The sequence below is a fragment of the Rhea pennata genome, chromosome 3, assembly GCF_028389875.1.
Source record: "Rhea pennata isolate bPtePen1 chromosome 3, bPtePen1.pri, whole genome shotgun sequence".
NCBI lineage: Eukaryota > Metazoa > Chordata > Aves > Rheiformes > Rheidae > Rhea > Rhea pennata.
This window is the reverse complement of record NC_084665.1, coordinates 19,290,428-19,307,809: the sequence shown is the minus strand read 5'-3', so window position 1 is coordinate 19,307,809 and position 17,382 is coordinate 19,290,428.

The window sequence follows — 17,382 nt, the reverse complement described above, 5'->3', positions numbered from 1 at the left end:
ACAAGAGGTGCAGGTGCTGAGGTCTCAAGGTGGCCAGGGGATAGGGCAAAAAGTGAGCTGGGCCAGGAGAAAAGGTCAGAAGCCGGGCTTAGATGAGCTGGCAGGAATAAGAGCATACTTCCCCTGAGTGCTGCTGAAGACACGCAGACCAACAAGGTGTGGCCAGTAGCATCCTCTTGCTGTTGTCCTGAATGGGGTTCTCACAAAGCTGGGATCCAGACCTCAGACACAGCTATCTGGCTTATTGAACTCTCCGTTTTCAGGGAATTTTTGACAGTTTTCAGATGCTTGCGAGCAGCTGGCAGGATCACCAGAGCCCAGCGAATGTCAGGTGCTACTGGCAGGTCAGGGCAGGATCCTTCCAGTCATGAATCAGATGCTCTCTCAACTCCCAGGGAGAGCCTGCCCACTTCTAAGGGCAGGCACTCAATAAATACCTGGAATAACTCCAAAAGAAGTATAAAGATGTTGCTAGCTCTAACTGAATGTTATATATCACTTCAAATATAAGTTAGATCAAATAATGCACGTATGTCTGGAGGATGAGATGTCAGCTCAGTTTAATCAACTATGAGAACAACAAGGCTTATTTTATTCCATCTTTGAAAATGCTTTTGAGACCTGAATGCACAGTGCCAGCGTGCCAAAAATCCTGCTGTCTCCTATTTCTGTGTAGCCTATTTGTTTTGGTTCCCAACTCCTGTCCTATTTTGAGACTACATCTGTCAAAAACTGTGTATACATAGCCAAATTACCATGCCTATTCCATTTTTTTAAAAAAAAAAATCTGTCAGATGAGCTCTGGTTAAAGAACAAAAAGCATTAGCAGACAATCTGTGCCTACAGATACATTGAACAAGATGCTGTTCTCTCACTGAATGGATGAGACTGTGATACAGCCTTACATTGCTGGACCTCTTCATTTCTCATGATGATTGCAGGTGTTAATTCCCTGTTTTGCTGCACCTCTATATAAATGTCAAGGATGACAATTGATGAGAAAGCATTTACTTTTCAAAACGGATGAAAATGAACAAATTTTTACACAACTCATAATTAACCTGGGGAATTCAGTGCTACAGGATATCAACAAGGTTAAATGCTTGGCAGACTCCAAAGTAAGATTTTTCTCCCATAAATATTAAGCCCTTTGTTCTTTGCTTGTACAGCAACTGATGTGACACCAAAGATGGAAGTCTGAGCCTCTACTACCATACAAGTAGGCAAATAAAATTTTATGGCTGTGCCATTCCTAATACAACATTGATCAGTTTGTCTGAATTTTCTTAGTGCTACTGCTTTATAGATACTGATATTACAGACAAAAGCTTGTCAGAAACCTCTTTGTGTATTTGTGTGTGAGAAATACTGGTGCTATGAAACTGAACCAATTCTTGGAACATAGCAATTTCATTTAGTCTTTTGACAGAAAACCTGAACCAAAAAGGAGTGGAAGTCTTCCCCTGACAGCTGCTGAGGTTTTGCAGGGCTGAGTTTTGTAGTTGTATTTCCCATTCTAGGAATGGGAACCCAAATGCCCAAAGCAAATTCAACTGGAGCAAGAGCTGCAGAAGCTAGCAATTTGCCAGCAAACTCTCTGTTGCTTGTGGGCCTCCATGTTTCCTTGCATAAGAACACTTCTTTTATTTTAATATTCTTGAGTTTATTATAAAAGAGAAATTCAGGTTGCAAGCAGCTCTATTTAACTCTACTAAATCTGCAGGTTATAATCTCAAGGTTAACTGCTGGAGGCTATTAAGAACAATCTTTGGTTGTACTATAGTTACAAAATTATTTGTAAAGGAAGTCTTTGCAGTATACTCTTGAGGCCTCAGAGGCTTGTTACTGTCAAAGTTAAGTTGATCATCAAGAGTGCCAGTCCTAGGCCTTGCATCTCCTTGTCTCATAGGCAATATATTTCATGCAAAGAGTCAAAGATAACCACTCACCACTGGTTTCTCTGCATTTTCTAGCTGTTTTATCTGCAATGGGCTTTTTATCTGGGGTAGTGTACAGTCCAATCAGCAATAAGCACTGCAGAAATACCTGAAAACCATATTTGTTTAAGTAAAATCTTTCTGGACTTTATTTTCTCTAATGCTTGGTTGAAAGAATTGTATTAGAATAATCGATTCCCTGAACAAGACACTTGCAGTGACTCAGCCAGTGACAAAGACGAATTGTTTCTAATGGCAGATTTAACAAGTTCAGATGTTGCTAACCTGCAGCTGGTCATCTCTATTTCTTTCTTCTTTATGATTTAATGTATATGTAAAGTTGGCCAGTGAGAATTCACTCAACAGCTGATGGCTTAGTAGCAAAATTTAATTGTGTAAAAGTAGGAAATTCCATAAGGCTGGTGAAAGAAGTTTTTTGATGCTTCAGAACTGCTCTGGATATGACGGTTTTGCATTAACTCCATTGACATAGGATACCAAAGTGTTTCTGTGTGTTTGTGAGAGAGATGGATGGAGAATTGAAGATTCTGGGCTCACCCTGCCCAAGCTGTTGCTTACACTGGCATAGCAATCTCTGGAGGTAGCATCTGAATGTGTTTGGATTGGGAATTTCTGTAGGAAGGGCTGTCTTGGTGCTCAATCATCAGCACGCAGGAGAAGATAATTCTGGGCACCTCTGGGCAGTCTGATAATACAAATATCAGAAGCCTTGAAACAGATATTAGTGTTTAACAGCCTTTAGTGAGATCTTAGCTAATGTCTGTTGAATTAAAAACTGAGGGAAAATCTACAGATTTGGCTCTGTATGCAGTCCAAACCACTGTTTCACTGACTGAAGTCTGTTTTTCCCATTTCATACATCTAGTTGATTCAGGACAGAAAAATGAACTCTGCCTTATTAAACAAACTGAAATATTCTGCAGTAATGCCCCAAAGGATATAGAATTGCTTCAAAATACTGGAGGATCTAAGTTAATGACTCCTATAAACTGTTTAAAAAGCCTTCTGCACATAGTGAATAAAATTATCTCCTTTTGATAAAGCTGATAACTGATGATAATGAAAGTGCTGTCACCACAAAGTAAGCAAGGTGAGGCAGAAGAAATCAGCTCTTCTCAGATCTTTACTGGAGAGATGACTTAAATTTTCAGTATGCACAATTCAGTTGCAAGCTCAGACTTTTTATTCTTTTTTTATTATTAGTTTTTATTTTTTAGGCGATAGAAACCTTTACACCCCACCCCACCCCCGCACACACAAAATGAAGCCTGCCCAATCTCATTTTAAAGTCATCTTTCTGGGTCACTGTTGTCAGACTGGTTTTACAAATACACCTTCAAGATCTCAACAGCAAGTTTCTTAAATTAAACCAAAACATCAATGTGAATTTCTTTTCTTAATGGGACATTAGATAATTTGCAATAGGAGAGAGACAGCGCTGCCAGCAAAATTCCTCTGGGTACCACCTTGAAAATAGTGCAGGCTAATGAAGGGCCTTGGCCTATATTCACTTGTTCCTCTCATTGGCCTCATGGATGGTCAAAACCTAGCAGGTGGGCAACACCAGAGCTGGGACTCCTGATTCGTCCCAAGTCCGGGCTTACCCTCTGTCCAGCCCAAATGCTGGCAGCAGCTGAGGATCTCAAAGAGCCTTCGTGTTGGCAGGATGAAATGTTATCTATTTCTCAGTGTTTATGTTTGGGGATTTAGATTTTGATCTGCGGTCTGAAAGCATCCTTAAAATAGGAATCATCTCTGTGAAACAGAAATTCATACCCCCTGGCCAGCTCTGTTGGAATGGCTGCCCTCATTCCTTCTGAAAATGAGGCCATGTATCATGAATGCAGGCATCAAATTTTAGACACCCAGCTTTGAAATCATTGGCTTTAAGATTTGTAAGTGAAATCCCATCAACCCTCCAACTGTTCGGAGGTTTACACTGAGGGGCCGCATCTGCTAGAAGCAAAAATCTGAATTTACATGAGTCACACATCAACTCATTCTATGGAAAGGCGCTGTAAAAGCAATGCCAAAAAATCCTGTCTGTATGCCAGCAAAGCCATGTTTACACTAAAGCCTGTCAAATACAGCCCTAAAAACACTACATAAATAGGTGGAAATATTGAATGTGCTGTTACATCATAAAATTGAAAGTGTTAAACTATTACAGATGGCCGATATGCATTATCTTCATCATCCCTGAAAGGGAGGACTTCTCTTCATCAGCAGGGGAGGCCTTGTCCTGATATTCATGGCTCCTGCCAGGATAAGTGGACTGTCTTGTGCCAGCTTGTTCTGCAGCTGGAACCATTCTCTCCTGCCACAGCCCACTGGCAGTTGGTCCAATATAGCAACTCAGTGCTAAAAGAGAATATGCAAACTGTAAAAAATTGATGCAGCTATATATCGGGGGCAAATGCTACCACGAAACTGGTACAGTTAGCCATCTTTAGCAGGTTGGCACTTGTGAGCCTTCATGGATTTTTCTGTACAGCACTTTATAAGAGTGAAGAATTACTATCAGCCCTCACGTTACAGATTGGAAACTGAGGCAGAAAGAGTTAGTGATTTCTCCAATAAAGAGGCAATCAATATTTCCTTCATTTCTACAATGTTTTTTTTAGCATGCTACAAGTCTTTCTGGCTATCTCAGGTTCACACAAGAGGTGGGCCCAGTTCCAGCATTTCCAAGGATGCTTGTGAGGCTCCGGATGTGTACTCCAAGACTGAAGTACCCCAAATGAAAATTGATTCTTGAAAGTAGGGGACTCTGTGATTAGTTAGTGGCTGTGTGGCACCTCTGTAACACAGCTGGCAGAAGATCCTCAGTATTTAGTGTGATGGGCAATGCCTGAAGCACAGGATGACCTTTCTGCTGGTGCCACAGCAGACCTGAGATACAGTCAGTGAGGCTGGTGAGCAGAGTGGCCAGAGGAGCTATCAGCCCAGAGGGCTGAGCAAGACTTCGGGGGTTGGCCCTTTTGCCCACCTGCTCAGAGAGGAAGTTTCTCCCAGAGGAAGCAATTGCATTAGTGTACCTGCTGGGTCTTATTTTTGTTTGCTTGCTGTATGGAATTTCTCTTCTGATTATAACAGTGTAATTTAAAGATCAGCCAGTGCAAAGCTGCTGTGTTTAGTTACCACCTGTTATACTATGTTTTAATATGAATGTATCAGTGTGTCTGTGACTTTCCCTAGCACTTAATGAGTGATGGATGAAAAACACAGAGTTCTGGAGTCCAGGCTAAAAGGGACAAATTATATAGGTGTGAAGTACATTGGTGTTTCTACCAATATTAACATCTCCCATGTTCATGATTGGTATGTTCTGCTCAAATGTTCAGAATTCACCTCATTGCCAGATATGTAGTCAAGAATGATTTTGCTTGCAATTAATTTGGCAAAAACTGCTGAATTTTTCTCCCTTTTTGCCTTATTTTCTGTTTTGCTTCATTGTCCATTTTTTTGAGAAAATCTGGGCTCATCATCGAACAGACTGTAAAATCCTATCAATGATGTTCTCAGTCTCTCCTGCTTTTCTCCTGTGATAAATTATTCTGTTCCTTTCTTATGTGTCGAACATTTGTCTCAAGGAGTTGGTATTCTTTTAAGGTAAGGGAATGTAAATTCTGGAGTCCATTGGGACTTAACATTACTTGCATGCGTCTGCAGCAGTTCAGACTCCAAACCAGGCCTGAGCATCCTTTAGCTGTGAAAAACCCCACCTTGCCTGTTTCTGAGCATCCTGAATGTTGCTGCAGAGATCATTTTCCCAGCTGCTGTCTGCAGCTGCCTTACACAGATTCTCCCACTAGAGGGTATCCTGATTTCCTTTCACTGAGGAACGTTTCAAATGTTTTTGCTTATTTCTTTAGCCTTTACACCCCCATCTTCCCTCCACTGCCATGCAACATTTGAATATTGATATCCATCTCTGATTGACCCAGGAAGCTCACTGCTCTCATCAACTTCTTGAACCTTCAAATGAGTGTCTTTGTCTTTTCTGCCACATAAGTGTGTCCAGGACATGCATGAGGAAATCCCTGTAACTGTCTTCAAATTGACTCATTTTCCTCCTTCATGTCCCTACTTTAAACTCTCTTTTGCTGTCATGGCTAGAAAAGTACTTGACGGAGTACTTACTTAGACTGCTGATGTGCAGAGATCACTGCCTATCATGCTATCCAGCTGTTTTCTTATTCTCATGCTTCCCTGACTGTATGTCTTAGTCTACACTTTTGTTGCAGGCTCTGTGGGGAATTAAATGTCTTTTTTTTTTCTTTTTTTCTGTGCTCATACAGTGCCTAAAATGGTGTGATCCTGGCTCACCAAGGTTATTTGTAACATGCAACAAGCTGCTCCCTACCTGTGTGGCACAAATTCAGAAGCAGGTGTCTAAACCCACCCTTTCACCACCCCCCCCCCCCCCGCCCCTGCCAATTTTTTCTAGTATCTTTCCCTGGATCCCTCCTCACTTCTTGGTCCTCTTGACTCTTGGCTTTGCCCACAGATTCTGAGTATGTCTCCAGCACAACACTGAATCCAGCATGACCTGCCTTCATAACTATGCTTAGAAAATTCCTGGAAACACTTAGGTAAGCAAAGTCCAAAGCCCAAAACTTAATGGGAAGTTTAACTATTTTTTATTTATTTATGCTTTCATTGTGTTTTTCATCATAGGCTATAAAACTGAATGAATTTGTCTGCTCAGCTGCTTATGATGCTCTTAAGATATTGTACAGTTTCCTTGATGTAGTTTAGGCTAAAATATACCTTTTCTCGGGAACATCATCTCTTTGTCTCTTATCCAGAGAGATATTCAAACACCTCTTATCCAAAATCTTATCTAGGCAGATTTCAAGGAGCTGCTGTGATTGTCTGGGATTTACAAGTGCATGGTAACCATACTTTTGTCAAAAAACTTGATACTCCATATAAATAGTCACACTGACCATCTCATCAAAGACTACTTTGCATCCCGGAATTCTGCATGCCCATGATACATGCATCCTGTTGCACACAGGGCAGCAATTGCTTTTTGGGAAGTCTTAGACTGGCAGTGCATGGGCTGTTCATGATCAAATGTCTAATACTTCATAAAAACATTGCAGTAACGGACATGTGCTGTGGTTGCCAGGGTAATCCCTAAAGACAAATACAACACTACATATATTATATTTTCCATTTGCACCTTAGTTCCATGAGGTGAGTTTTGTGATGCATAGACTGGTTGCCATATCTATGATGAATTTCATCTTGGAAGAAGAGAAGACATTGCAAAAAATGATCTGACATTTTCTTCAATATGTATTTCAAAGCTTTTCCTATGTATTTCCTTTCTAATTGCAAAATTTTGATTATCACATCTGTGTTGACAATTTTCCAATAAGACTACTAACAGAGGCAAAATCAATTAAGGCATGAAAATCAACCACTAAGCTCTAAGGCCTGTCTCTGCCAGCTGACAGAAAATAAGCAGGAAAAAAACAGTTCTTGATGACTGCCTACTCTTTGACTAACAGTGCAAGAATGAATCAACCTTATCCATCTTTTAGAAAGTGGCATCAGTATTCAAATGCAATACTGCAGAATCTCTAACAGTGCCAAAGTATCACTGCCTTCAAAGCCCACAAGATGGAGCCATTCAATAATTTTAGGATGAGCAAATCTGCCAGGGCATTGAGGAAGATGAACTAAGATATAGCTCCCTTTTTGAACTGTATGATGCACAAGCAACTATTTTTTCTAGATCCTACCCAAGCATCACCCCAACAGCACCTTGTGCTCAATCAGTTCAAAGGATTTTATCAAGGAGTCTGGGCTGTCATCTGGTGGCTCCCAGGCTTTCTTCCATATAAGATGACTCTGCAGCGTAATAAATCTCAGAGTCAAGACTGCCTCCCTAGCAGGATGCCTCTGTATTGGATCATCTTTAACTTCATGACCCCTAAACATGCAGTTTTGTTTGCTTTGGGATAGGCTTGCTCACAGCATAGGGAAAGCACCTGGCAAAGGTAACTGTCATCCCCATGTCTATTCCACTTTTGCTAGAGAGGCTGCTTGGCCTTTCTGCCTCATCATTTCCTGCTTGGTGGGACAAATCTGAATTCAGATAGCTCTGTTACTAACCTGCAGGTTATCTCATTCCCTTCAGGTCTGTTCTTTTCTGAATGCCAAACGCACAAGAAGTCACAAGATCAATGACTTCTAAATCACGAAAGCAGCATATGTCAAGCAGATATTAAAATTGTTGCTTGAGGATGCATACTGTCCTCATAAACACAAACACCAGATTAGCAGAGCAAGGAGTCAAAGCAATCTTTCAGAGAAAATTAAGGCTCTTTAATAGATTAAGGTGCCCCCCCCCCCCCCGCCCTGGCAACCTCATCTGTGCCACTATTCATAATTCTAATGAAATTCAAATAATAATCCAGCTGAGCCTCTTTATAGCACCTCTGCCTGTGGCAGTTCTTGTCTCTGTGGCCTGGAGAAATGCAGAAGAAAATTGTGTTAGCATATCCTTCAAAGGCAATAAGTTAAACTTGTGAGCATTGCTGTCTGAAGTATGTCAGTAAAGCATATGTTTACCATTAAGCAATTACTAGAGCACCACAGGTAAATGGGCAAGAAAATAGTTGCTTATAGTCTCCATTATTCCTAATTACTATTTACTGGTAGAGTGCCAGAAAAAGGAGGGAGAAGGAAACAGGAAAAGGGACAGTCTCTAAAGACGACATTCAAATGAAGTGTGAGGACCCACATGCTGCATGGAGCAAAGGCAGAATTTAGCACTTGTCTTCTCACTTGCATATCTTTGTCACCTTTTTATTATCACTTGTATGGAGATCTATAAAGTCATGAAGGACAGGGGGAGGATCAATAGTGAATGATCATTCATTGCATTTTGTGCAACAAGAACAAGAAATGAAACTAGCACTTAGCAAGTCTACGACAAACACAAGGAAGTGGTTCTTTGCAGAACGTACAAGTAATCTGTAAAACTCCATTCTTCAGGATCTTGCGGATGCAAAATTTTATGCAGGTTCAGAAAGCAACTAAACAAATTCTTAGAAGAAAAAGATTCACGGAGGGCTTTTGACAACAACTTCTCACTCAGAAAGCCTATAAGCTGCAAATTGTTGATGCTAAGAAAGCAGCCTAAGGAACAGTCTACAAAAATATCTATCTACAAAAATCATGAAAGCTGGGGGATATTACTGATGACTACACTAACTTTACATTCATTTTTAAGAAAGGAAAGATGGAGGATGGAGACGGATGGAACTTTAGGCTGGTCTGCCTCACATGAATCCTTGAAAGGACCATGGAGCACATTCTCTTGAAATCCATTCCTAAATAAGTAAAGGACAAGAAAATAATTGGGAGTAGTCAGCATGGGTCTATCAAGGACAAATCATGGTTCATCAGTCTGATGGCCTTCTATGTCAAATGACTGGCTGTGTGGACAAAGGGGAACAGTGGATGTACTTTACCTTGGTTGTAGTAAGATCTAAGTCACCATCTTCCCCCAACAATGTCATTTGGGAGGTGAGGAAGCCTATGGGATGAACAGCCTGTTGGGCAGGTTGAAAACCAGCTGGACTGTCAGTCTCAAAGGCTCATGCTGAATGTCTTCATGTCCATTGGGAGCCAGCATGGAGCAGAATTGGCCCCAGGGGTCAGTACTGGGGCCAATAGTGTTCAGCATCCTCATCTGTGACCTAGGTGATGAGCCACTGGGTGAATTTGTGGACGATACCAAATTGAGAGAACAAGGAGGAGCTTGGCTGACACACCAAATGGCAGAGCTTTGCTCCAGAGGGACCATGGCAAACTTGAGGACTGGGCTAACAGGAGCCTCGTGAATCCCCCCAGGGAGGAAGGTGATGCTCTGCACCTGGCATGGGGCCTCCTGCAGCACTGCGGGCTGGGAAGCAATGGGTTGAGTCGTCCTGCTGGAGAGGGCCCGAGGGTTACAGAGGACACCAAACTATCACAAATAGGATAGGCGGCACACTGGGTGGTGTTTGGAGGCACATGGCTAGCACTGAGAGGAATTGTTACCACTGCCCTCTACCGCAGGTGGTGAGGGCCGCACCTGGGTTACTGTGTCTAGCCTCAGCTCCCCTTCGCAGGTCGAGAGGGATGTGGAGAAATTGGCAGGGCTGGGGAGAGCTACCAGGATAGCCAGGGACTTCAAGCACATCGTCCCTGAGGGGAGGCCAAGGGAACCGGGCTTGCTAAGGCTGAGAAAGAGGCGACTAAGAGGGGAGCAGCCTACAACTGCTTCTGCTGAAGAAGTATGGAGAAGTCTGACGAAGAGGGCAGAACCCAATCTTTCTCAGTAGTAGCAGGCAACACAAGAAGATGATACGACAAGGAGTGGCCAGAGTTTGCAGTTTGGGAGGTTCAGGCTGGATGTTGGGGAAGAGTTTTGCACTAGGAGGGTGGTGCGGTACTGGGACAGGTTACCCAGAAAGGCTGTGGGACCTCCATCCCTGGAGGTTTTCAAGATGTGGCTGGACCAAGCTGCAGCTGCCCTGGTCAGCTGCTATTGATGGTCCAACTCTGAACAGGAGGTTGGGCAACAGAGCTGCAAAGGTTCCTTCCAGCATCAATTTTTATGATTCTGTATCATAAAAAAACACAGAGTTGATACTCTGTGTTGAGTATCAACTTCAAAACACTTGCATTTCCAGGATCCCCAAAGGTGATGAGGGCTTTCTGACACAGTCTAGACAGAGCCAGCCTGTCTAATACAATAGTTGGGGACAGCCCCTCCTTGGTGCTCATATTTTGTACTGATACCATTAAGAGCTTGCAGTGAAACTGTTATTAATGCCCAACGTCAAACAAAGCATTCTCAGTGTCACAGGGATGACACCATTCTTCATTTGTATTTTAACAGAAGTGATGCAGTCACATCATGTTGCTATTAATAGGCCCCGACCTCCAACAGCTGCCTGTGAAATAAGTGAGCCCCTGCTAGGATGCAGGGTGCCTGTTGTCTCAGCCTTCTCTGTTCAAGCACTAGTAAATTATTTGAGGCCTCCACCCACATGCAGTTCGGCATGAATGGACTTGTTAAGGCTATGGTTCTAAAGTGGCTCATTATTCATAGTATAGTTATTAATTTTATTTCCATAAAATAGAGGAGTACCAATCAGAGTGTTCAACCCTGCCATGCTAGCTGAGGCAAGAACTTGGAGCAAAATGGCCAACACATGTCCCAAAGAGTCTCCAAGACAGAGAAAAACCTGAGCACAGGCTAGCTAGGAGCTGCAAGCTGGAGCTACTAGACAAGTGAACACGAGAACAGCACATGTCAGCTTAAGCACTGCCAGCTTTTGTTTAAGCATTTTGGCTTTCTGAGAAGGGTTTCAGTGGAGAGTAACAAATGAGATCTGCGGGAGCACTGGGGAAGCTCCTTCTAACCATGAAGAGCATCATAAGTCTGTGCTTGTTGAGGAAAATTTAACAACGAAGGGAAAATGAGCAAAACAGGATGATAGGAAGTGGGATTCAAGACCTCAAGAATTAACATATGTAGGATCAGGAATACACAATGGAAGAGGAAGACCATTTTTCTTTGATAAAATAGTGAGGAGGGCATCAAACAATACACGAACAGAGGAGATAACACCTTCCATCCCACACACTTCTTGCTGGGGCAGATAAGCTCTGCTAAGAATATAGGAATTTACACCTCATCTTTTGCAGAATTTTTCTATTGCTTATCCAGCCCTCACTGCTAGGACTAGAAAAGTTAATTTCTTGGTGATGATTTTGTGGACCCTTGTCATTCAGGAAATAGAAATTATCATGAGTTCTCTTTACTATCTGTTAGAATGGGAACTATTTCTGTCTGAAGTGTCTCAGCCAGTTTCAGATAATGGTGTTCTGGACATGAAGCATTCTATAATCTTGGAAATACCTGGAGCTTTCCCTGTGTATCTTCCGTGGCCTGCCTGAAGGAAATGTTAGAATGTGGGAAAGGAAGGGAACCTTTCAGAAGAAAACATTTATGGAAAAATACGGAGAAAATGGGGGAAAATACTCTTAAGTCTACTGATCTCTCCCCATTGCTATCCCTGCTAGTGCAATATAGCTTTTGACATATTCGATAGCAAGTGTTTTGTCCAGCCAGGTTATGTATTACTTATTATTTATATGGTTTGAGATGACTGCAGATTTCTCTGAAATCCTGTTGAGAGGGAGTTTCCTTGATGTTATTCAGTATTTGCATTCATCACATTACGATGGATGAGCTCAAGTTAAACAGGCTGTGCCTAGAATTTGAAAACATGGTGATTCTGGACCTGAGGATCCTCAGTAGCCCTGGTCTAGATCAAATGTTAGATTTCCTTAATGTCTAGTCATGTTCAGATCTGAGGGCTTCGAGGCTGGTTCTATATTAATGTTTCATTTCTCTTTATTATAGCTTTCCTGTGCTAGCACAGAAATGCTAATGGAGGAGCCACAGGCTACCACTTGAAGCCGCAGTCCTGCTGTTTGAGGAGCAATCAATCAGACAGCAGTGGAACATCACATCTCATATTCTGGACAGCCAGGCTCTTCAAAATGTTTTCCAAGAAAATTATCTGCACAGAGTTCTGTAAAAATCTAATTCTACCCCATTAACCAACAGCTTATAACCAGCTCAGAAGAAAATTCAGGTATAATAGCCCTATGACAAATGTGCCAGCACTTAGTCAATCCACTTATCTATTCCCTAAATGGATGCTTTAAAACCAAGAGACTGACCTCTTTAACCTCCTTGGTTAATGTTTCCAGATGACATGCCAAACGTATCCATTTCATAAAATCACATTAAAATTAGAGATGGGAAATGTCTGGTGGGTCATCTTGGTTAAGCAGGATTGTTCCATAAAAAATAATACTGAAATTGTATTAACAAAGCTTCAAGAGCTTTTAGAAATGAAAATCATTCCCATTTCTTCTCCAATTTGCTCTAACAACCTGGCTGGCCATCACTTATTATCTGCATCTCAGCTGCTGCTCAGAGGCTCGGTTTTGCACTAAGGTACCCATCATATAAAGGCAGAAGAGTCTGCAAAGCCATGGTAGGGAATGGTGATGATGAGACAGTAGGATGGTTACCCCTTTTGACCTTCTCAGTGCTCTGCTCTCTAACGCTCTCTGCTTCTGCATGGCTTCCCACCCAACTGATCCATACTCTTTCTCTCTAATATGCCTCAACTGTTCTTTTGAGTAGCCTCTTAGATGGACTTTAATGTTCCTATTCAAATAGGAAAACTTTGTCATATTCTAAGTCAAATGAATCTTAACTGGACATTTGAAAGGCTCTACTGAGTCAAACCATACAGGCCATTACCCTGTCCCTAACAGTGGCAAAAAGCCAAATGCCTGGGGAGGTTTTAAGAAAATAAACTGGTAATGGACATCCAACTGCTATTGTATGCACACCCTCTCTGCAGTAGTTGTTACCACTAGTTATAGGAAGAGAAAGGATCAAAGATACATGGGGACCAAAAGGGAAATTCAGGCAGCCTGCCACAGTTGTGCGAAAACCTAGAAGTGTTGCAAGAAGGCTGGAACCAGTGTTCTCTCAAGCACCTGCCTTGTACCATAGCCTCTGTGCTCCATGGCTTTTCATTAGCATGTTAGAAATCTATAGAAGTCTGTAATCAGAGGTGACTCACCATCTTGAATGTATTAGGAGAGTGGGATATTCAGAACCATCAAGGCTGTTAGATTTACAACCCAGAAAAGTCATGAGGACATAAGACAGCAGTTCCAGAAAATTTGGCCACTTCTAATCAAGGTCAGAAGTTGGATGTACTTCAGGGAGGATGTAGATCAGAGGATGAGAACAGAATACTCTTTAAAAATAAAAATATCAAAAACACTAGGTTTATCTAGGAAGACTGTGGGATCTTTGCCACTGGAGTGGTTTAAAAAAGTGTTAAGGATGATCTGGAAGTACTTGCTCCTGCTTCAGTCTAGGAATTTGACCTTGGTGATATCCTGAGCTGTCTTCTGACTCTTCATCCTCTGACTTTATGATATCAAATGGTAACTTTCTGCATCAAAAGCATGTCATTGAGACAATGAACTGGACTTTCCTTCTGGGAGTCCTGATAGTTTGTGACAGCTGATGCTATCAAAGCATTTTTATTGCAGTCTGTTCTGAGGATTTGTTGGTCAGCCAGTTGAACGCAAACTAGTAAACTTGTATGGACAAATATTGACCTGCAGCAGAACACAGGCAGCTGCAGGCTCCTCCTTTATTTATAGCTTACTAGCACAGGCAAACTGCATGCTGTCCATCTTTGGCTGGCAGCTCATCTCTGAGGTTACATATGAGTTAGCAGCAACTTCCTAAAGGCTAAACTGTATTTGCAGAAAAGATCGCTTTATCCCAGTCACCACTATGGATAGATATAAAGTAATCCCTATTGACATCTGAATGCTAAGCCTGTTTATCTGATGATGTGAGGTCAGAGTGATTAGGGGTATTTGTTTATAATAACTGTGATTGCTTTGAAAAAAAAAAGACATCTCTCAGGGGTTTCTTTAAAATAATCTCAGTCCAAAATGCAGGTTCTTGAGAAAATAAGGGGTTTAATACCATATCATCCCCTATCAGGATGCTTTTAATCACTCAGACATAAGATAGATGTGAGATATTTCCTTAGGGAGATCAAGCTAATCAGATGTCATCCTGCAGGTTTTAAGCTGACTTGTGCAACAGTTAGGAAGGAAACTCTCCCCACCAGACACAATTAGTACCTGCTGCTAGCAGAGGTCTCACCCAGCCACTATCACTGGGCAGAAGCTACACAGGACTCAGAGCCAAGCGAGGGCTGACAGCCCAGCCAGGACTCACATGCAGTTGGCTGCTGCCTGTCTCAACCAAGGGGCTGAGTTCACCCTGCCTTCCCCTACATCAGCTCTCGTGCCTCTACCCACCCACCTCTCCACAAAGGGAAGTGTGCACTGTCCCCCTGTCAAATTTGGCTGCCCTTGGCCAATGGGATACAAATTTACTGAGGAGCAACTGAAGGGGTAACGGACAGACAAACAGTGTGACTGCATAAGCTTTATTTCCTCAGAGAACCAGGCTGAACAGCCCTTACTGCTTTGGAACAGTAAATATGGCCTCGCATGTAAATAGCAACTGCTTGCTACAGCCTCATGTCTCTTTTGGCTTCAAAGCCACAAAGGCCCGATGACACATTGCAATAACTGCGCTCAGCCACTCCTGGCTATGACAGCTAATCTGCTCTCCTCCATGTATTCAGGTCATATTTTCCAAAGCTCTACCACAGGGCACAGTTTGCCACGTGGCAGGCAGGCTGTGCATTCCCTCTCCTCCTCCCTTCTTCCTTCCCCACCATCCTCACCGGGTCAGACTCCATCCTGGAAGGGCTGCTACCACCCTGCTTCTCCATTACACAGAGGCAAGGCATCTGAGAGAAGGTAACTCAACCAGAACTGGAATACAACTATGAATTATGTTATAGCCAAGTACCACAATTATTTTCAATAATAAATGTTGGTAATGAATGTAATTATCAGTTATACAATGATCATTTATCACAATATCCCTGCAAAATATCATGAAGCCAGGAGAATCTGAATGAATGTCTCATTCACCCAAAGTAGCAAGGTGCTTGCCTCTGGGTTTTTCTCTCTTAATGGTGGCTAGACCATGCATATTCACCAAAAGCATCTGGCCTTTAGAGTAGAGCATGGCAGGCCAGTCAGTAAGACAGGGGCATCAAGAGAGGGTGTCAGGGGGGTGGGGCTAAACTCTTTTCCGTTGTCCCATGTGACAGGACAAGAGGCAATGGGCAGAAACTGAAGCACAGGCAGTTCCACCTGACCGTGAGAGGGAATTTCTTCCCTGTGAGAGTGACGGAGCACTGGCACAGGTTGCCCAGAGAGGTTGTGGAGTCTCCTTCCCTGGAGATCTTCAAGGCCCGCCTGGATACAACCCTGTCTAACATGCTGTAGGTGACCCTGTCTGAGCAGGGGGGTTGGGCTAGATGATTTCCAAAGGCTCCTTCCAACCTTACTGATTCTATGATTCTAAGGCAGAAAAAGAGGGAGAGGGACAGCAGCCTATCTGTGGGTGAAAGGCTGGAAGAGAAAGACAGTCAAGATAAATAGGGAACACATTTTAAGGAGCCTGATGGGCTTCTCTTGCCAAAGAACTAGGCTTATACTTAAGATTTAAGAATTTATGCACAGCTGCTGCTGCACCAAGGTATCTAGGTTTTAAGAAGGTCCTTAGAAACAACTGTTTTCCTGGCTCCCTGTAGGCAGTAGCTAATTGCCCAAGTTTTCCTTCTTAGTCCCTGGAGCAACTGATAGATTTACTTGTCCAAGAGTCTACCTTTCCCCAGCATGTCTGCCTGGCTGCCTTAGAGTGAGTTTCAGCAGACTAACTGGAGGGGAGGAAGCTGTGCACAGAAATGGTTCATCCTTATCAAAATGGAAAGCGAGCAGTCCTGTGACCAGCTGAAGGGAGAAGGCAATGTTGTTAATTATTTTTCTCCTGTGGAAGTAATGTAAACTCTGACATAACCCTGGACTAAGTTACTCGTCAGAAGTCACTTGACAGAGAGATTTGGCAACCAGTCAGTTCCTCGAAGTGTTTCCTTCTTACAGCCACCATCATTTTATCTATAAACATCTGCAAATTATCCTCCTTCAAATCCCTCCTTAAAATTCCTTTTTGCAGGAATACAAACGACAAATGAGCCTATTGACATGCTGTCCCACAGCCTCTGATACTGTCTATCCTTATCTCATTCTTTTCTTTTGCTTCCTCTGCTGAAACAAAGGATGCTAGATCTTCACATGTTTCTTGACTGCTGTTTACTCCCAGGCTGTGTTGTTTCCATTTCTGTGCCTGCAAATACAAGCTACTGCTGGAGTCCAATCTGAAAGAAAATATACTAGCATATGGTCAGCAAATGCAGCGCACTCAGCTCTTATCTTTAGATCCTCTTTCCTAGTATGTCTTCAGGGGATCAGAGCTGATTAAACACGCCAGTCTATTTCATTGTGTTGGGAGGATCTGCAGATTATCCTTCAGAAAAATGAAAGTATGAAAGAGTAACCGAGTAACCAAGAGCAGTTTAGTGTAGGGTGCAAGCTGTGGTTACACTTTGAAATGGTTAAAACACAGCTCTAGTGACTCCTGTACCCTTTAATTCCTTTGTGAACAGCAGTTGATAGTGTTTGTATGATGGCTAAACATCTGCTGAGAGTGTGAAGGAAAAGCACCAAACTCATATCATGTGGACTGACAAAAGAGCATTACTTAAGTTCCATGTTCAACCACCAACTCCATAGATCATCCCAGGGCTGCAGAAATAGGGGAGAATGTCCTACAGCTTAGAAATTTTCACTGTCCAAATCTGATGAGCCA